Below are 21778 nucleotides of genomic sequence, written 5' to 3'. Positions count from 1 at the left end.
AAGCTAACTGGAGAAGCATGCTTGGAAGTTTCAAGACTATTGAAGAAGATGCAAGTTCTCATTATTGATGAGGTGAGCATGGTATCAAACTTAATGCTTGCCTTTGTGCATTTAAGAATGCAGCAAATTCTAAGGACAGACTATGACGTGTTATTTGGTGGAAAACATGTCATAGTTTTTGGGGATCTTCTACAACTTACTCCAGTTAAAGGACAACCAGTGTTTAATACTGTGACACATGAAGACACAAAGAAGTCATTGGGAAGCATCGGTAATGCAAATATTTGGTCCTTCTTTGAGTACAAGGAACTTACTACTAATATGAGGCAAGCAAACGATGAAGAATATGGAAGTATTCTGAAAGATATCAGAATTGGACTACTCACAGAAGTTGGCAAAAAAGCATTACAGAGTCGGCTGCTACATAATTTATTTCCAAAGGAAGAAATAGTTGCAGAGAAGATATACAAGAACATTGCAGAAAAGAAAAGTGTCATCTGCTTAATGCCAACTCTACGTGAATGCTCAATATTCAATGAGGAGCTTTTGAAATTGGAAAAGGAAGATATCAGGAAATTGGAAGCAGTGGACAAAATTGAGGATGGAAGAATTACTATCACATTAACAGGCACACTGAAAAATAAATTGGATTCACTAGAGAAGAACATTTCCAAAACAGCTGGATTAGAAAAAAATCTATATGTTTGCATGAACTGTAGAGTATTTTTAAGGAGAAATTTGGATGTTGAAAAAGGTTTAGTTAATGGAGCTATGGGAAGAGTTGTGGGTTTTATTAATTATCAGAAAAAAGATGGAATTGAATGTTTAAAAATAAAATTTGATCAGATAGAAGAAGTTAAAGACATTTGTCGTTGTTCAGTTCGTTTCATGCTTGTGAAAGACTTATATCTACGTAGGAAGCAGTTTCCGTTTTCGCTAGCATATGCTGTAACTATTCACAAGTCTCAAGGATTGACTGTAGATTGTGCTTTTGTGAACATTGGTTCAACTGTGTTCAAAGAAGGTATGGCTTATGTAGCTTTGTCACGAGTGAAAACATTATCTGGTTTATTCATGATAGACTTTGATGACTCAAAAGTTAGTGCTGATACAAATTGTGTAAAGGAGTATAATAGATTAAGAAGAACCTATGCTCCTCATTTAGGTCAGTATCCTGTGTTGGAGAAACGTGTAGTTTCTCGTAAAAGAAGAAATGAGAATATCTGTAATGAAGAAGTAGAGAGGAGGAAAAAAAAGAGGAGTGATGTAATTGCAAGCAAAAAGAAAAAGGAAAATGAAGAAGAGGTTGTAGGATGTCATTTTGAAAATAGCTCTGGTGTCAACTGCTACGCTAATGTAGTGCTGAATGTTGCATTTTATCTGGAAAGTGTGCAAGAGCAGATAATAGTAAATCAGACAAAAAGATTCTGTTCTGAGTTGAGTCTCCTTTTTCAAAAGCTGAGTAATGATAAAACTCAAATAGAAAGTGCTACTGAAATTAGAAAACTTTTAGATGTATGTTCAGGACGAACACAGTTTTCTCAAAATGTACAGCAAGACGCACAGGAATTCTTGATGTTTTTTCTTCAGGTACTGGAAGAAGAAGGGGTTCCCATTGAAAATTTATTTGGTCTCTCTTATAAATGGGAACATAGTTGTGAAAACTGTTTCAATACATGTGGCTCTAATGTTGATTCTGAAAGGTTTATTTATTTAACATTGCCAGAAAGTAAAACAGTCACTTTTGCTAAATTAGTTAAAGATGCTAATCATAACATGGAATGCAGTGAGTGTCAATCTGAAATGTTTTCAACGTTACTTTTAAAGGAATACGGACAATATGTAATTTTAATGATGCAACGATGTAAAGCTGATGGTTCAAAATTGGATACTTTAATAAAGAAGTTTACAGGACAGCAATTATCAATTTCAGGAAAAACTTTTGTAACAGTTGCAATAATTTTTCATGAAGGACCTACTGTTACTTCTGGACATTACACAGTTTATCTTAAATGTGAAAAAGGCTGGACACTGTGTAATGATTCCCAATTGATTTTCAAGCAACGTTTGCCTTTTGATTTAGCAAATTCCTATCTAATCTTCCTGAAACCTAAATTTTAGAGAGACTTGGCAAGATGTGTACAAAACAATTTTACCATTTTATTGGATTACCATTGGAATTTTCAAAAAAAATGATTTTTCAAATTATCATTTGGCCTAATGGAAAGGTAACCAATTGTAATGTGGACTTTTTAAATTTTTAATGAAACTTTGGAAAACCAAAAATTTAGACAAAATCGGTAACATCTGCACAATTTAAATTTTGGAATGTTATTGGATTGCCATTGGAAATTTATTCAAAAAAGATTTTTAAAATTACTATTTGGCCATGAGGAAAGGTAAACAATTGTATTGTGGACTTATTTAATTATTAATTAATCTTTCGGAAACCAAAATGTTACAGAGAATCGGTGAGATCTGTACAATTTAAACTTTAGAATTTTATTGGATTACCATTGGAAATTTAATCAAAAAAGAATTTTAAAATTACTATTTGGCCTAAAGGAAATGGAACCAGATGTATTGTGGAGTTATTTGAGATATATATTTGTGATTATACTTCTGAAACAAAAATGTCAGACGGTATTTTAAAGAAATAAGTATTGATATTAGTTGATATTTTTTTAGAATATTATGCATTTCTATAATGTTATGTTTAAGTTAAAAGAGATTCTGGGCTTTTTTTATACAATCTTTGAGATTGTTATTTTTTTTTTGCCCGCTGTTAAATGATGAATGCAATTGCTTTCACAATTTATAGTGAAATGTCATATATTCTGAAAACAGCAAAAAAAAGGCAAAAAATTTTTGGGGAAAAACATGTAAATACTTGTACTGTGTAATATATTGATTTATTAAATATTAATAATTTTTTCTTTTTTTTTCAGATTGTGAAAGAAAATTTTCAAAAAAGACCAACCATTTTTTCAAGTAATTTCAATTACATTTTAATTAAAAATTAAATTGTTGGGTGGGACAGGTAACTGAGAAATTAGAAGGTCTCTTTCTTTCACTTTATCTAAAAAAGATTTTTAGTATTGTTATTAATTCCTCAAGGATCTTGAGATGTGGTAATTGATTTTTAGTGTTTTAAAAAAAAAAAAAAAAATACGCTTACGGTAAAAAAAAAAAAAAAGTTTTAAAGAAAAAATAAAAAAAAGTTGAGAGGTAAGGTTGGCTCTTAAAAGAGCCGTTGTGTTCATGCAGGGACAGAGGAAAGGAAGTATGGGAACATTAGCTGGTTGGACATTTGTGCTGATCTATTCTGTTGTTAATGAGGGAAACACTGGTCTCCCTGTGAACAATTAGATCATGGCAAAATGAACACCGCATAGTAACCCTACCAAACCGAGGGTTCATTTCCAGAGGTTCAGAAAAAGGTGATTGTGCCCCCACAGATGAAGGGCTCTGCTGAGCTTCCGAAGAAGGACTCGGCTGAGCTGCTGTGGATGTGCTCGCTCGACTTACTGAAGGGTTGCCCCTAGTATGTCGTGCATGTGTCCTAGGATGCACATCCTCAAGGTGTCTCAACATAGTGTGATTCCCAAAGGAATACTTCTTGCTGGGATTACCTCGCGAAAGTACACGCTGGCACAGCTTGCAAGTCACCAAGGCAGCATTGACTTTTTTCTCACCCTCTGGAAAACTGAAATACTCCCATATGAAAGAGCCCTTCTGTTTCCTCCTTCTCTGCCTGATGGTGGTGCTGCTAGCCTCACTCTCAGCAGAAGAGTGCTGTTCTGCCATCGTATCACAAAGACAAGTCAGCTCCTTCTCCTAAGGGATCACAAGCAGAAATGAGGGGAATGGGTGTGGTGTAGGAGAGTTCTAGAACTGAAAGTAGTTTCAACCAATCAAAAGTTGTGTTTCATGATCACATGACCAACCGTGCGCGTACGTTACGCTTACGTTACGCTTACGGTGCGCTTACGGTAAAAGTGCGCATGCGCGTAAAAAAGACACGCGCATGCGCAAAACAGTCACTCTACAACACTTCCGCGTAACGTGCGCGTGTAGCGTACACGCCTACGCGCCCCACGCACAGTACGCGCGGCTACGCAAATTGTGTAACTATACGCAAACAGAGTAGATAAATTACAAACATTGCGTAAACCGTAAGCTTACCGTACGCTTACCGTACGCGCACTAAAAAAAAACAAATATATTTTATATGGTATACTAATATATCTTACCTGTTTGGTAAAAAAAAAAGAGAAAACTTGATATATTGCATATTTATTTTTTAAAAAACATAGTGTTTTAAGAGAATAAAAAGTTTTAAAAAAAACTTGTTTTTTTTTAAAAAAACAAACACATTTAAGATAAGAATTTATAATAAAAAAATCATACAAAATCAAAAAAAAAAAATATGGGAATCACATATGTTGTAGGTAAGAATTAGCATTTAAAAAACCATACAAATTCACTGAAAAAACCATGGGTTTCACACACGTTATAGTTAGAAATTAGCATTTAAAAAACCTTGCAAATTCACTGAAAAAACCATAGGTTTCACACATGTTATAGTTAGGGATTAGCATTTAAAAAACCTTGCAAATTCACTGAAAAAACCATAGGTTTCACACATGTTATAGTTAGGAATTAGCTTTTAAAAAACCTTGCAAATTCAGTGAAAAAACCATAGGTTTCACACACGTTATAGTTAGCTGGACATTTCACTTGTAAAAAACCAATGAAATTTTCCCGTTATAGTTAGTTAAGCTAACTATAACTCGCGCGCCCGCAATGCACTGCTGATGACGTTACATATTACATCACTCATGACATGGTCAGCGACATCACTCATGACATCCCTGATGACATCTCAAATGACATCACTGATGACATCACTGATGACATCATCCATGTGATGGAGTGGCAGATCTCCTCTCACCCTAATATAACCTTTGATACACACATTCAAAAATAGAGACTGAAATTGTCAAAAAAATGGACATACCAATACCAATTACAACAACCTCTTTAATAATTCTAAGAACCACATAAACATCCACTCATTTTCCAACAGTCCTGTACAGTCACTCATTCGTGTACTCACACATCATATGTACTCATACACCAATACATCCTGTTACACAATGCCACTCATCCACAGAGTTACTGACACACATAGTCACTCATGAAAAAAAGAAAGAAACATACATTTACTTGCATATACAGTTATACACACACCACCACACTTACTTCTACAGAAACTTACACATACTTAGTCTTTTAAACAATCACTTATAGAAACACATACTTATTCATACAGGAACTCTTTCAATCTCTCACTCTCACATATACTCACTTATATACACCAATAGTCACATATACTAGTTTAAAACATATGTAGTTACTCATAAAGACACTATTGAGACAGCCATTCACTCACTAACACACCCATACACACACTCATCCACCCATACAGTCCTGCATATATGCTGTCTTCAACACATACAAACAGTGAGTCACTCATTCATGCACCTATGCACTACGTAATACCCCCCACCGAACCATATAGACACTGATACTCAAAAAACCAACTAATAACCTTTACAGACACCCATGTAGCTACTCACCAACCCATGCAGCCACTTATACACAAAGTGAGAGACTGATACAGATATTTACATATTTAAACATTACTCACTAAGCCATGTATTCACTAAGATACACTTAATCAGTCAGTTACACAATCAATTTTTAAAAAACAAATCATCCATTTAGACACTTATATACCCATTTATTCTTCCATCGACCTTGAGATATACATATATAAAACATATTTAATTTTCAGAAAAACACACATTCACTGGATGATGTCATCAGTGATGTCATCAGTGATGTCATTTGAGATGTCATCAGTGATGTCATGAGTGATGTCACTGACCATGTCATGAGTGATGTAATATGTGACGTCATCAGCAGTGCATTGCGGGCGCGCGAGTTATAGTTAGCTTAACTAACTATAACGGGAAAATTTAATTGGTTTTTTACAAGTGAAATGTCCAGCTAACTATAACGTGTGTGAAACCTATGGTTTTTTCACTGAATTTGCAAGGTTTTTTAAAAGCTAATTCCTAACTATAACATGTGTGAAACCTATGGTTTTTTCAGTGAATATATATATATATATATATATATATATATATATATATATATATATATATATACACATACTCCACATATCCTTCCTCCTCTATTTTTGCGGGTCTCCTTGTTGCTGGTCTTAGGGCTCTGTGTTCTTTACCACAGTTGACTAGTCCTAAAGTGCATTTGCTCACCTCTCAAAATATGGTAACATTGGCTTATCCCAACTGCCACGTTAAATTTACTTATAAGTCGCTATTAAAGTGGCACTACAAGTACCCAGGGCCTGTAAATTAAATGCTACAAATAAGCCTTCAGCACTTATTGTGCCGCCCACTTAAGTAGCTCTTTGAACATTTCAACATGTCTCAGACCTGCCACTGCCTGTGTATGCAGTTTTTAACTGCCATGTCAACCTGGCAAAATAAACCTTAAGTAAACTAGCTGGTTGCACATGGAGCACTCCAGGTCCATGATGCACAGGCTAGTAACGTAAATTGAGTTTAAACTAAGTAATCCAAAGTAATTAAAGTTTTAATCCATTTTCTTCAAACATTTCAAGGTTCATTCAGAGGCAACATGATTCCAGGCTTTATTTTACAGCATGTTGAAATTCACGTTTCATCCTGGGTAACTCTAATAACATACACCCAATGCATTGCAGGCTACAAGCCCTTTGTCAGAGATAACTATAATGTAAAAAGAAGCCCATCAGCAAACCTCGATGACGTCATGCATGTGACCATAAATAAAAAGTGTAAAATAAATTGACAAATATGGAGTGCTTTAGACGACTACACAATCAAAATAAACCTTCTGCCAGGCCCAAACATTCCTTTTTAAAACACACAAGTCACCCCTACTGTAGTCCCTGGACATCCCAGAGGGCAGGGTGCAGTTTGTACCAAAAGTTGGACATGTACTTTTACGTTTTACATTATGGTAATGAAAAACACTTACATTTGTTTTTCCCTACTGCATTAGACTTACTGGATTACATTTAGTAAGATGTAAATTCCAAATGGGAGCAGGTAGCTAGTTCATGTTTGGTGTCTTTAGAATTGCAATGCAAACCCCTCTCTTATGGTATTGCAATGAAAATCCCTCTCTTATGGTATAGTCCAATTTCAAATTAAAATTTTGAATATGCCATTTTTAGAAAGTTGACATTTTCCTGCCTTAGCCATTTGGTGCCTAAAGCCTGTCTCTGGTTCACATGTTTGGATGTAGCCGATACCTTGGCTTTGTGTGTTTCTCTTAGGCAGCCACACACAATAGAAGCTTAGGTGTGCCTGAATGGGACATCACTGGCAGGATGAGAGTTGCGTAGCTGAGCACAGCCCTACTTATACTTGAATAGGATGTTTTATGCCACCACACAAAGGGCTACATACCCCCTGTAGTTAATCTGTGGCTAGGAGAGGGGAACAGGATGTCCGTGGACCTTGAAGGGAAACCCTAGAAGCTTCTCCACACTTCAAAGGAACAACTGGGTATAAGTACCAGACATCAGACACCAACTCTTCAGTACACATCTAGACCTGTGGATACTCTGCCATTACAACTGTGCTACTGTAAGGACTTCCTCTCTGCTAGTCTGCTGCCCCGAATCACTGCTGCCCTGCTGTGCTGACCTGCAGCCCTGTGGCTTGAAGGACTCGACCTGCATCTGTTGAAACCAGGACCCCAAAATAACTCCAAGGGCTAGTGGACTGACCTCCTGACTACAGCCTGAGGACTGAAGGCTCCAACAACCTTGAACCCAGCACCTGGACTCTGCAATATGTGAGTCTAACCTACCAAGTGGTGCTACCCCAGTCCTGGACGTTCGGAAGAAGGCCTAAGGTGCTCTGCCACCCTCTGTGGATCAAGCAGAACCGAGCATCTACTCTGCTGTGCAGCGCAACCCCAAGCAGAACCAGCCCATTGCAGCTGAAGCGAGGATTGGTTCCAATGCAAAGACCTGCATCACGTCACAGCCAGTTTCCTCATCGGAAATGATGTCTGGTAATCGCGTAAAACAACTTATCTATATCTACATCGTGTAAAAGTAAATTTTCCCTTAGACTAAAAACCACTAAAAGGGGCATTTAATCTGTAAAAAATAATTTAAAAAACATTATAATAATCACTCCAAGTTAAAAGAGATGAGAACCCCTGCGTAGAATTCTTAATGCTACAAGGTAGCAGGTAGCTAACAGTGCCCAGCTGCCGACATACTGGTTCAATCCAAGCAGAGCAAAGGTTAGTATACAAAAGTCATGGTTGCTGGAAGGGGTTTGGGACCCCGGGTAGTGGTGCTGTGCGGCTCCGGTTGGTCCTGGCATTTTCCCACTTGGTGGGGAGATGGATGTGACCTTCTGGAGCAGGGAGACATCTTTCTGGGTGGCTGATGCATTGGTACGACTAGAGAGTGGCAGTACAGTAAACCAGACTCTGCTGTTTGGTGCCTGCAGACTTCAGGGGAATAGCTCCTCTACACCAAGGGAGATTGCTGCCAAGTTGGAACGGCTGGCAGTCTACCGGGGATCTTTGTAGAGGTTCAGCCGCAGGATGAATAATTTTCTTCACAATTGTTGAGACTGGTGCAAGCAGGCAAGGTTTGGTGCCAAAAGTCCACAGCAAGGCTTCAGTTCTTGTTTTAACGGCTCAACTTTGTCTTCTTCTTCTGGGTCTATTGAATCTCAGCTCCTGGCATCAGGGGTGCCTCCTAAATACTCAATTTAGTGGCACTAAGGGGAGTGACAGGTAGTAGGACAATATCCCATAACCCTGACCCAGGGAGCCTAATTCCACCGAAAACAAAGATGGTGGGATTCTAGTTTTTGTGTTCACATCAGCTAGCTCACCTTAGTGGTGGAACTAGAATGATAGGCAATACACTTCGTGACTAGCTAATTTTCCCACCTGCCCTGGTGCTAAATGGGCCTAGGCATGGCATGGCATTTTCCTTGTCTGGGTGAAGCCTAGGTCACATTCCAAAGGTGGCAGAGGTCTTTCAAGTCTCCTGCCTTGATTTGCTGATTACTTAGCCATCCTGCTTGGTGGAGGTGACAACACCTTGGGATGGAGCAGGCATTGATTCTGCCCTAAGAGAGAATGGGTTCTCATCTGCAGGGGGTAAGAAATCTGTCTGTGGTGGCAGGCTGATCTACATCAGTCAGCCAGTACACTAAAGTTTGGTACATTTTAGGTGGCACCTCTAAGTGGCCCTCTAGGTGCACGTAGTAATAAATCCATCCGCAAACATGTATCTGGAAATAGTATAGATCAACGTCATACAGAGGAGGCTTCTTGGATAAAGCCAACCATTATAATAAACAAAACTGCTTTAGTGGTAAGTCTATTTTGGCTCACAATGGAAGTTATTAAAAAAACCAATGCTCAATGATTCATCTGTGTCTTAAAAATGAAGGAGCATGACACCTTCCTAGGTAAAGTCCCCACATTTTAGTAAAGAAGGCCAAAGTGAGAGTGCTCAAATGTAACTGTACAATATATATGTAAGGGGTGACAGTCTCCATTGAGTGATTCTCCTATATTTGTTGGTCAAACATAACGTGTTTCATCATGTCTTAGAAAGGCTCATACTGAATAGGAAATTGATGGTAAACCTCAGTGCGCTGTGCCTTTCTAATTCATAGAGACATGTGTATGCTTTATGTATAATGGAAATCATAATTCACAAATCAAAACTACACCGGGATAGCTGTACTGTTCTTCTTACAGTTACCACCATACACTAAGAAGTTTAGTAACGTTTACTTCTGTCTATGGTAAGAACTTTGTTCTGAATCTACGTCAGGGCAGGCATGCAACAGCAAAAGCTTTTTGGGAAATCTAGAGGAATTATATATATTTTTTAATGTATAGCTTCTTCAGACCTCTGAGGACAATAAATGTAAAAGGGCAAAGCTTGAGAAAGTGAAAATACTGGAGGAAATCATGGGAAATGGAGTTTCTTAAACACTCATCTCCCCATTTTTATTTTGCTTGTTGTTTTTCCTGTAGCTTACCAATTCTTTTCCCACTGACAAGTCATCTCTACTACAATTCATATGCTATTTTCTTTCATTCTGACTAATTTCTATCCCATTAGTGATATTTATGCACAGCCAATGTCCCCTAAACCTGAGGCTACCGATTATCATATTGACATTAGTAATTTACAAGATGCACTGTGTTTGGGGAGAAGTTAAAAAAATGTTCCATTCTATAAAAACAATCTCCTATACGTAACATCGTTAATGTTGAAAACAATTCTACATTTTGGCCTAATTACAAAATGTATAAGGTAATTTTTATTTTGGTTAAGAAGGTCTCACATGCAAATTGGATGTTCTTTTGGCCTTATTTGCCATATTTCTGCCCCTTCATGCTTTCTGTTTTTTGTACTATTTTCCTGAGCTAAACCTATTGAGATTCTGGTTGCGAATTACCCTGCTGGGCCCTGTTAATTACTTTGTTGCTAAGCTGGAAGTTGAAAACCACTCAGAGACAATAGGACAATTAAGATGGGGTTAGTCTTCTCCTGGTAGGTGGGGTAGAAATATGCATATTATGATTAGCTGACACCAATTGATAACTCTGGGCATGCCTTTCTCATAGGAACAAGGGGGAACAGGCAGAACTCGCCACTAATAACACATGGGATTTCTTTTGAAGTCTGCGAGGCAAAGAACCACTTCTGCTGGGTCAGATAGGCACAGATCAAAACACACAGAGCTCCCTTAACCATAGCTGGATTCTGCCCTTTTTAAACACACACAATTTGCAGTTCAGGGATTGGGACCAGCCCATGGGCTGCTCCTAGCAAGTGCTTCTCATGATGAAGTGTCTCTAGATTGGGCAGTGAGGGTCACCTACTAGAAACTCTATATCTCCACTTTCAAACCCATGAACAAGAAAGGTTTTGAGAGAAGAGGGAACCACAGAAGTGAAAGGAAGGACCCACTAGGTGGCTGAATCTCTTCCTGAAGAAGACTTGAGACTTGTTATTTCATGAACTCTGTCTCCAGGCCCATTAGCATTGGTAACAGTACTTTGGGTGACAGGAATGGGTGAACTTTATGAGGAGAGGGACCCGTAGGACTTCTGTGGACTGGTTCTAGCTGGACGTGCTACTGGAAAAAAGTATACCAAACTCCTGCACAACACACTGGTACCCTGCATGTGGCTACAGGGCATGGAGTTTGATAAGTGCAGAAGTACCGGAGATCTTCCTTAAAGGAAGAAGGGCATTCCTACATTTACTAATGAGAGGAAGCAGCAGGGTCCTGCAATAGTGAGAGAGACTTTAATTGAAAAGCACTGTGAAGACCACCTAGAAAATACCCATAAATTAGATGCTAGGATATGATACATGTCTAGTGGTTGGAGAATGCCACCAGGAGCAAGAACATCTATTATGTTAAATTTTTCAATATTTAGCTTATATAATGTGCACTAATGCCAGGGGCATAGTAATGAATGTAGGAAAGAATATAACAGGTCAAGTGACTCTGTAATTTCAATCACTTCAATCACTAGATTTCAAATGCTTGACAAACAAGCATTTGTAATGCATTCGGTCTTGCCTTTAGGACCTTATTTGTATTCAGCTATGCAGCACAATAGCCTGGGTGCTGAAACATCTACTGTCCTTTAACATGGAGGGAAAGTAAGCACCAAACTGAGTGACACGCCAGGTATGGGAACACATGGAGAGAAATATTGCCTTTCAGTAGGAAATGGTATAGTCCAAAGCTCTGTTTTTAATATAAAAGCAGGGCCTTCTGTGGTCATATCACTGAAAATACAAGATTTAAAAAAAAAAATATTGTCTACGGGTGCTCGTGGAAGACAATTTCTATGGACTGGAATCTAGAGAATGCTAAAGTGATTCTGGTATTTTACTAACCTCTGCTGGTCGTTTTCTATCAAGAAAGTTAAATAGAGGCATTTGCCAGAAAAATTAAAAAAAGAAAGTGCCCTCAGCAGAAAGCAATTCTGGTATTTTACTGACCTCTGCTGGTCATTTTCTATCAAGACAGTTAAATAGAGGCAGTGGAACAGAAAAAAAAGTCCCTAAGCGGAAGCAGACAAGTCCTAGGGCTGATCTCCAGAGCCCACAAAGTACATTCACATACAAGTATATACTAAAGTATATATAATAAAGTATATACTAAAGTATATACCATAGGTCTTGAATGCTCGACTTAAAAACTAATAAGCCAACATCTATCCAAGCTTCTCACTGGACTTACTGCTGCTGCTTTTGCTGCTTTTGCTGCTTTTGCTGCTTTTGCCCCCGTTGTTTGGGGCTTGGGGTTAATACCAACATCGTGCTGATTTCAAAGGGGGACCAGGGTACCAGCAGACACACCCGGCCACACAGCGCTTCCTGGTATTCATAGCGCTGCATCGCTACATCACGGACTACAAGTCCCAGCGTCCCCAGCCCTACACCAGGTGCCGCCGGTGAGAGGGAGGCGTGGCCATTGCCCTTTTAGCGCTGCCTCTCCCACCAAGGCCCGGGACGCATGTGGGCGTTGCCCGGACCAAGGGCAGTCCCGTCTGTGACTGTCCGCGGCCGGACGAGGCAGGGCAGGGCCAACCCCTAAGGACTTGGTTACGGGGACATCTGCAATGATATGGTAATGTTTGCTTAACATTTCACTGTAGTATTATTCATACTGTACGCTTACTTCGCCATTATCATTATGGCTAAACGAAAACTAGGAGTAGGTCAGGGTGTTGCAGAGAACCTTCACGCTTTTTTGCTGAGGGCAGAATCGGTTCTTATCAATGAGATCAAACTCACGGAATAGATCGTAATTATGTACTGAACCTGAAGCAGTGGCGGAACTTGCTTCCTCTTTCTTGTCTTCTAACACAGAAGTTCACACCACTCTGTTGACCCTCCACCCAAGAAAAAGAAGGGTCGAGGATCGCAGAAACAGAGTAGGCCTGCCCAAAAAATTCCAGGGAAGAGACCGGGACTGGCTGCAAGCGAAAAGAAGCCCAATGAGGGTCCCTCTAACACTATCTCCATACCGAGACAGAAAAGCCTGCCAACGCTACACAAGAGGGGAACTTTTGGGGTAGAATGGAAACAATGTTTACTGTATTTTTGGAACAATTCTGCTAAAATTAACAACGCTAGAAGCCAGGTTGATTAAGGTAGAAGAGATGGTAAGCTGCAAACCGTCGGCCCTACTAGATGTTAGTTCTCCGACAATTCATGGTACATCAAATAACAGGGGGAAGGGCAAGGGGGCTGGTCAACCTGAAAGTTCTTCCGCGAACAGACAGGTAAATAGACAGACCCACACCAGGAGCTCTTCTAATATCATCGTCCAAAATACAGTCAACACCCTTAGTCATTCTGGGCCTCCTCCCCTCAAAACAGGACCCCCCACAGTAGAATCCAGTACTTCCGCTATTACAGAAAGAGGAGCACTAGGCCCCAAGACGCCTGGCGGAAATAAGGAAGTGGAGAGAGATATTTATTAAAAAGACTACCGTGACAAGTCTCCCAATTCTGCACGAAATCTAAATTTGCCACCAGAAGCGACTCCGTACAAGGTAGTCCTGGCCTACGTGCCTCCCCTGCCACATAATGCCTTCGAACATTGGTCGACCTTAAAGAATAAATCACTACACTTCTTAAGTTCAAGGAATGGCATTAGTAATACCCTTTTCTCAGAATTCAAAATGGTACGGAGAATAGGGTGGGTGGGCACCTCAGCAAAAAACTTTGCAGTGTTGTTCTTAATTTTAGTTCACCAGCTTTGGTATATACAGTCCTGGAGAGGGGAGGTAATGGGTCTGTGAATTCCAATGACATCAACATTCTACCACTCGGGTTTTTCTACCAACCGCTCAAACATTATATACCGTAATGGCGTGCACCTGTTGGTGAAAACTTCACGGGTAACAGAGAACCCAGATATTTGGTCCCAGTGAGCATCCGTTTTAATGTCTTGAGCTCACTGGATGTCTTGATTGACTGGTCTCAGGGAAGTATGGTCAACCCAAAACTCTACCCGTTCGATATGAAGCTAGGGACAATCAAGGTTTGGCTGAGGCAGGAAAGGCTGTTCCCCTCCCCACTTCCACTGGTAAAAGCCATACAGATGAGGACCTAGGGACAAAAGTTCTGAAATCAGTAGTTTTAACGGATCACGTGGGTTGTACAGATAATTCCCATCTATATAGTAATACATCTAAGGAACCACCTAGGATAATAACCCCTACTAACATTCCCGACGCTGGTAAATTACTTCTTTGTAACATCGTTTCATGGAACATTGCGGGTATTTCTTCCAAGTTAAATAATACTCTGTGGTGGGCCTTTATCCTGCAATTCGAGGTTTTATGTTTTCAAGAAAACTGGTCAAGGGAGGTAACTTATATGAATGGTTACAGGACGTATCACATCCCAGCGATAGATGGTCTAAGTGGTAGGGCTGTGCACATATATATCATGCAGTTTAAAAGTGGAGGTAATAACGATGTTTAAAAGTGATCTTTACTACCAAATGGTCATACTGGATTTGGACACAAAACACTGTATAGTACTGACCAACTTTTACAATAATATCCCATCTGATGAAGTGGGGAATGTAGTAAAATATATGATCAAATCATGAAATCTGCCTGTAAGGGTAAGACAAAAGACTTGATGTTAATTCTGGCAGGGGACTTTAACTGTGCACTATGCACAAATGCTGATAACTTATGTGGTGTTTTGAATGAAGATGCGGCATGCTCATCCCACTTTCGGCATTCTGTCGTGGGAGAGCAACCTAATGAATTAATTTTCAGCCTTAACTTGGGCTTTGTAAATAAATTATGTCAACCACCCATCCCCATGCCCTGGACATTTAATGGTAGGGGTTTTCACCCCACCATAGATTACATTTTAACATCATGTAATTATACGCATAGGTTGTACTCGTTTACTATCTCAGATAATTCTATCAGCGATCACTTTCCACTGTGTCTGTCAGTGATATTACCCTCGAGTAGAGCAGTTAAGATTCAATAAAAATGACAAGCTGTTAGAAAACATAGCGATCGGGAGATCGAATGGGTATTTCCTGGGCTGGGCTATGGTGGACCAGGAAGCAACAATAATGACAGTGGAGGACAAATGTAGATCTGCCATCGGGACTTGTTTGAATGAATCAGCTGCCCCAGATAATATCCTAGCCTCATTCCAGGTGATATCCAACGCAATAAAAGAATCCCTCCTAAGACATAACAGCAGCAACAGACACTCGAATGGATGGTTTGATTCCGGGTGTACCCTGGCATACTCCTTTTTAAAAAAGGAGATACACAAAACTCCCAGAAACTTAGCTGATGTGAGGAGTGCTAGAGTGGAATATAAAAAAACTATAAAGGCCAGAAAAACTACCCTGAAAAACGAGGCATGGGAGGCTTTACATAAGGCCTCAATAACGGATGACAGTTCAGCTTTTTGGAAGGTAGTTAAAGCTTCTTTCTTGTCAAGCGAGGCTGGTCCTTCCATTGAAATTGCAATCGCTGAGGAAGAATGGATCAAACACTTTTCTAGAGTATATAGTGGCGAGGGAAACCCCGATGTGACGTGTATTTTTGCCCAGGAGGACTGTAACTTGAAGTCCCCTCCTCACTACTCTGACTTGTTATTTACTCTGGACAAGGTGGAGTGGGCCTTCTCCTTAAGCCAGGGTGGTAAGGCTCCTGGACCGGATGGGGTCCCCATAGATCTGTTTAAATCAAACATTTCCTTGTGGGTGCCCATTCTGGTCCAGGTAATTACCGCGAGATGCAGCACCACTTTCCCATCGACTTGGGTAGAATCTACTATTGTACCTATCTTTAAAAAGGGGGACAGACAGGACCCTGGTTGTTACTGGCCAATCTCCTTGCTGGACGCAGTAACTAAAGTTATTGGTAGGATAATCTTAGAACACCTCCAGGACTGGGCAGAGGAGAACTCTTCCTATCCGACCTGCAATACGGATTCCGAGCAGGATTGGGGACGGTGGAACAGGACTTAAATCTGTCTATCTTGGTGGGGAAGTACACGAGGGCAAAGAAGTTGAATTTATTTTAGGGTTTGTGGATCTCACAGCCGCTTTTGACTGTGTCATCCACAGCAAACTTTGGTTTATTTTAAAAGTCATGGGAGTTGACGTTCAGATTATCGATTTTCGTAAGTGTTTTCACTGTGATGCCAAAGCGCGCGTCCACTATGGACTCAGGGGCGAGAGTTCGGCTGCATTTCCAATTAGGAGCGGAGTCAGGCAAGGTTGCGTCCTGGCTCCGTTCCTTTTTAATCTCTATATCAACGGCTTGGAGGAGGCCCTCTTGAAAGATAATAATGACTTTCCCCAAGTGGCAGAACGCACAATTCCAGCCCTTCTTTACGCAGATGATGTGGAGCTGATGTCCCGCACAAAAGTAGATCTTCAGAGGGTGCTAGACAGTTTCTCGCATTTTATGAAAGATCTTGGCTTAAGAGTAAATTCCTCTAAGACCTTTATTATGCGATGTGGCTCTGGTGTCAAGAAATCTAAAGATATTTTTGTGGCAGGGCAGAAGATTGGGGTAACCAAGAGGTTCTCATATTTGGGAATCCTTTTTGCTCATAATGATATTTGGGCACAAACTGAAGCAGTGAAAAAATTGGTACTCTTAAGAACAACATCTACCCTTATTAACCTTGCCAGGAAACTGGGAAAAGGCCACCTGAGGAGCTCATTAAAATCTAGAAGGAAAAGTGTGTCTCTTCAGTAGTGTATGTCGCAGGGGTTTGGCGGTTTACTGATTTGCTGCCTATTCAACATATTGAAAATCATTTCCCAAGGTAAATTTTATCTGTTCCAAACAGTACATCATCATGTATATGTCACGCGGAGCTGGGACTTCCCTCATCTCATAGCTAATAAAGTTTGAGCCTGTGCTCTTATGGCACAGGCTCTGGACTAAAGATGACGCAAAATTGAACTGAATATTTTACTAGATATTTTGAAACTAGAAGCGATCTTAAAGATCCCATGGATAAGGTACGTCCACAACTTCTTACAAGATCTTGGTTGTATAGACTGTTTTAATAACCCTAGAACTATTGGGACAATAACAAGAAAAGAATTACGAAAGGAGGGCCGCTTGTTGCTAGACTCATCAGAATGTCCTCTGAATACTGAAACCAACAGTCCTGTACCACCAGTTGATTTTATCCACTTTTAGCCTTCAACCTTATTTGACTTTTGTACCCGGAGTATATGATAGGTTTTTATTAACTAGATTTAGGTTGGGTGTTTTCATAGACTAGTCACTTAACCCACAATGAGTGACTGGACTCATAACCTGCGACCCTGCCCCTGTGATAGTAACTCCAGCCAATCTACGATTCATGGAGTCTTCTTTTGTACATTCTATACCCATGTATGGCAAATGTATTTAGTAACAGTTTTAAAATTTTTCGGGCTCCGCCAATGTCAACCAGCTCTTCTTGCACTGCAACACCTAGATAACGAGCATAGTGTTTTTAGAATTGTCATTTTTCAGAAGGAAGTTCTGAGTCAAAGGATAAGTATGCTTATTGAATCGATTCTAATCGGACGGAGGTCTCAATTTAATACTGTTTCTTAACTTCGTAAAATATTATAGATGATGTATACATTTGTAGGATACTTTTTAACTCATGTACTGCTTGATATGTTTTTTGATGTTTGTAATTTAATACTGTTTTTAAAATTTTTAACATACCATAGATTATGTGTACATTTTCAGGATATTTTTTTAACTTATGTACTCGTTGATATGTTTTTTTTAATGCCTTTCTTATGTGCTTTTATGATTGTCTGATATAGCAATCGAATAAAGCTTTCTTTGACTTGACTACTGCTCAGAACCCTAGGACCAAGAAAGTACTTCCCTAGGAGACTTGGTTTATTTTGAGTGTTATATTGCTGCAAAAACAAACATACAATGCCTACTGTTAAAAATGTGCAATAAACTGTTGCTATTGTAATTAAGACCTACATCACTTATAACCATATACCCAGGAGATACAATAAAATCATGCTCCGGTGTATTTAGCGAATGGACCATTCATTAATCAAATGGATAAAATGCACTTTAGAGAGAGAAATTAATTAGTTTATGCATTCTCACAGTCCACTTGAAATTGAATTACGTCATCAGTGTTCACATGAGCGATCTCAAACTATTACTAACAAAGCTGCAGATGGTAGAATGCAACAGCCTGCGCTTTGATGCATCTGAAATGGTGGCACCATCAGTCATCACCTTTTCATTCCGTACAGTAACTGCCAATTGTAGAGACAGTGCATTTCAAATCAATGTGCATTGCCCATAAAATCATCCACTTAAGGGTTCCAAAATAGCACCTAAAATCAACATTATCTGGCATGGTGACAGAGAGTTTTCAGTTCTGCTGGTAGGTATGTGGATCAAACTAATGTTCCCTACAAGAGGCTAGATTACTCATCAGGTTGGTTTGTGTCTGGATTGTATCCCAGCGGTTGAGTCTATCTTGGAACCAAACAATGAACTAAAAAATGTAATAACATAAAGCAAACCTAACAAAACATAACACCACAGATCAAAACAACATGTAAAACAAAACATTATGAATCAGAAATACCGAAAAACACAGTAAAATAAAAATATAACTAATTTTCTCTGTAAATGGGTGTATGGCCAAAATATACAGTCTGAAATGCCACTCTCACTTAAACACAATTCAGAAATAGTCTCCTGAGAGTCAATAAAAACTCTTCAAAAAGAAAAACTGTGCTATACTAGATGGATAAAAATAAATAGTGAAGGTTGATTTTCGGAAAAAACATCTGAAAATAGCCTAGGAAGGAAGAGACTGAGTAAATTAGTAAAAAAGAAAATAAGTGCCTTGGTAAAGTACATTGGACAATGAATAAAACAACTATAATCAGTGGGTAAATGAAGCATCTTCAAACTAGAGTACATGTTCAGTGGAATATCTCAGTCATTTGATTTTGTAATTTAACATTCATAAATCAACCAAAGCAGGTAACTTGTAGTATGGTTATTTAAACTAGCAGAGAATCAAGGCATGGCAGGCTGGGGTCCACGAAGGATGTACGGTCTCGGGTCTCCAGGCTGTTTCATCTTGCTCCTACTTGCTGGGCTTCCCGATAACGACTAGGAGCAGATCACAGTGGCTCCTCAGATTGGAAAAGTGGTGGGAAGCCTGGGGTGAGAAGTAGCTCATTACTTCCCTCCCCCCGCCTCTCTGAAGGGACAGAGGCGGTGCTCTTCCTTCAGTGGCCTGATCTGGAACCTGTGGTGCGTGCTCAGTGTGTAGACGCTTCTGGTGACAGCAGTGGCAAGCCGACTCACACGGTCCCCGTGAGCGGAAACTGAAGTGGGAACTGGAGGTGATCTGTGGTGCCGAAACTTCCTGGGCAGCTGGGTTGAACGAAGCATGAGATTGGGGACCTAAAGATTTTGAACTGGAGCTGTGCCAATCATTCAGTGGTCCCCGTCAAAGAGACGGATGGGTGGCTGAAGCTGCTGGGGGAGGACAGTATTGCCTGACAGCAGCATTTGGCTCTTACTATGCCCCTTCTGACTCAGGCACTAGTACAGACCAGGCCATCGTAGGACACAATCCCCCACGTGCGGGTCTCTTAGAGTCATGGGACTGGACAGCTTTTTAACATATTGCGACAATCGTAGGGAAAAGAAATGAACGCTCCCAGTGTTAAAGACACCCGTGCCTGAAGGAAAAGTTGCACAGGATGCACTCTGTTGCGTTCTTTCAGCTGTGTGCTTCTCTTCTACCCCCTCCATTTGTTGCGCTCGCTCTTGTGTACTTCTTCCCCCGCGTTTTGTCACATATGTTGTTCTGCCCACCCTCTTCACATTCCTTTCTTGCTCATTGCTTCTCAGAGATCTACTAGGTAACGGCAAAGCTGCAGATACATCAAGGTGATAGAAAGAAACAACCAATGTGCACACAACACAATGGCATATTGGCAAAAGTTTTAACTGATCTTCGCGACCCAAAATAGTTTTACTGACATGGGATATCAGTATATACAATTTGCATATTATCTGTTGACGGATTACCATATACATTTTCATAAGCACGCCACTCATCCTTAAAGTTTTGTGAACTTTTTGGAGACCTGTTGTGCCTCGCCCTCTTTATTTTATGCTCATTAACATAACGCATCTAAATACACCAAACCCCACAGGACTGAGCCCATCCAATCCCAGAACGGCTTGCAGTTACCGGTTCTCACTTTGAATTTTCACGCAGTTGTAGAACATGACTGCAGCCCGGCAGAGACTGGCTTGCCCCCGCAGCTGCCCTGCCCTTATCGCCGCTCTGCACGCACTGGCAGGCTGTAGACACCACTTCTCGAGCGCCCGCACGCGCCCTGCAGTGCCCGCGCGCCGATGCAATTACAGGCCAGATAGCAATCCTACTGTCAGGCCCGGGCCTCCCTGGGCACTCTGCGGGCAGAACAACAGATGTGAGAAACCGGGCGGGCGCGAGAAACCCGCACCCCTAATTATGTCAGAGCGTCGTCTGCTAGGTTTATTTCTTCAAAGTTCTGACGAGAGCGGCTTTCGCGAAGCTTGGGCGGCACTGGCAGCCATAACGTTTCGGCAGCGCCGAAGTCTTTCTTTCCCACGAAGCACTTAGTGATGCAGAACTGAAGCAAGAGTGCCAGCTTGGAATATACAAGGCACGAGCATGACCGGGATTGCGCGGGAGGGGCTCGGGGGGCCCCCAGAAGTCACAGACTGCGGGAGAGGGGGTAGGGAAGGACGGGAAGAAAGTAGTGTGTGCAGTGAAGGGGTCAGTAGCCATGGAAGGATACAAATGACTGACATGGCTGTCATTGGGAGGGACTAACAACCTTAAAACCAACTGGAAGGCAGCATTTATAACCTAAGCCAATGAAGAAGATTGGCCAGACAGTGGGCGGAGCTTCCACGAAGCTTCCACACTATAGTGTATACTGCATGCCTCGCAAAGCGATGCAGCGCTTTCGCACTGCAACGCTAGGCGAGACCTAAAAACTGAGGCATTAAGGTGTTTCCAATACTCCAGAAGGGAGGATGTCATCCCTAGCTACACCAAAAGAGAACTCCACATTTTAGCCGGAGCCAATGAAAAAGATTGACCTTGTTGGAATGGTCCCTTAAACCTACTCCCATGGAGGAAATTCAACAAAGATGATCTCAGCGTTTTTGTGGGGGTGTCACTTATTAAATGAGTGCTAACAAAGCCTGGAGAGTTACACTGAAATGCCATAAAAATGATGCAGCAGACTTTAAAATGCAATCTATGTTGAATTGGTAATGAGGGTAGCTTCACCAACTGTGGATGGGCATTTAAGTTACATGTACAGTCAACATTCAAATGTGCAGCTTTGTTCTGAATGACAAAGTTTTTGCTGAGAGAAGCTGGGGGACGAAGCTGGGGGACTAAAATAGAGCAACTTAGAATAATCCAACCACCCTCCACACATCCTCTCACTCTCCAATGAACACTCCAACTCCAAACAGCTGTCTCAAACTCAACTCTGATAAAACAGAAGTACTGAACTTTAGAAGGAACACCCACGCA

The 21778-nt window shown here is 40.6% G+C and overlaps 1 protein-coding gene across 4 annotated transcripts in view; it reads right to left on the bottom strand.

The window, feature by feature from the left end:
- The window catches only part of FAM135B (family with sequence similarity 135 member B), a 1149009-nt gene that overhangs the window by 500205 nt on the left and 627026 nt on the right, over positions 1–21778 (bottom strand). The window lies entirely within an intron of this gene.

Source organism: Triturus cristatus, chromosome 5_1, assembly GCF_964204655.1.
Source record: "Triturus cristatus chromosome 5_1, aTriCri1.1, whole genome shotgun sequence".
Taxonomy (NCBI): Eukaryota; Metazoa; Chordata; class Amphibia; order Caudata; family Salamandridae; genus Triturus; species Triturus cristatus.
The sequence above is the reverse complement of the archived record's forward strand: the minus strand, read 5'-3'. Positions and strand labels throughout refer to the sequence as shown.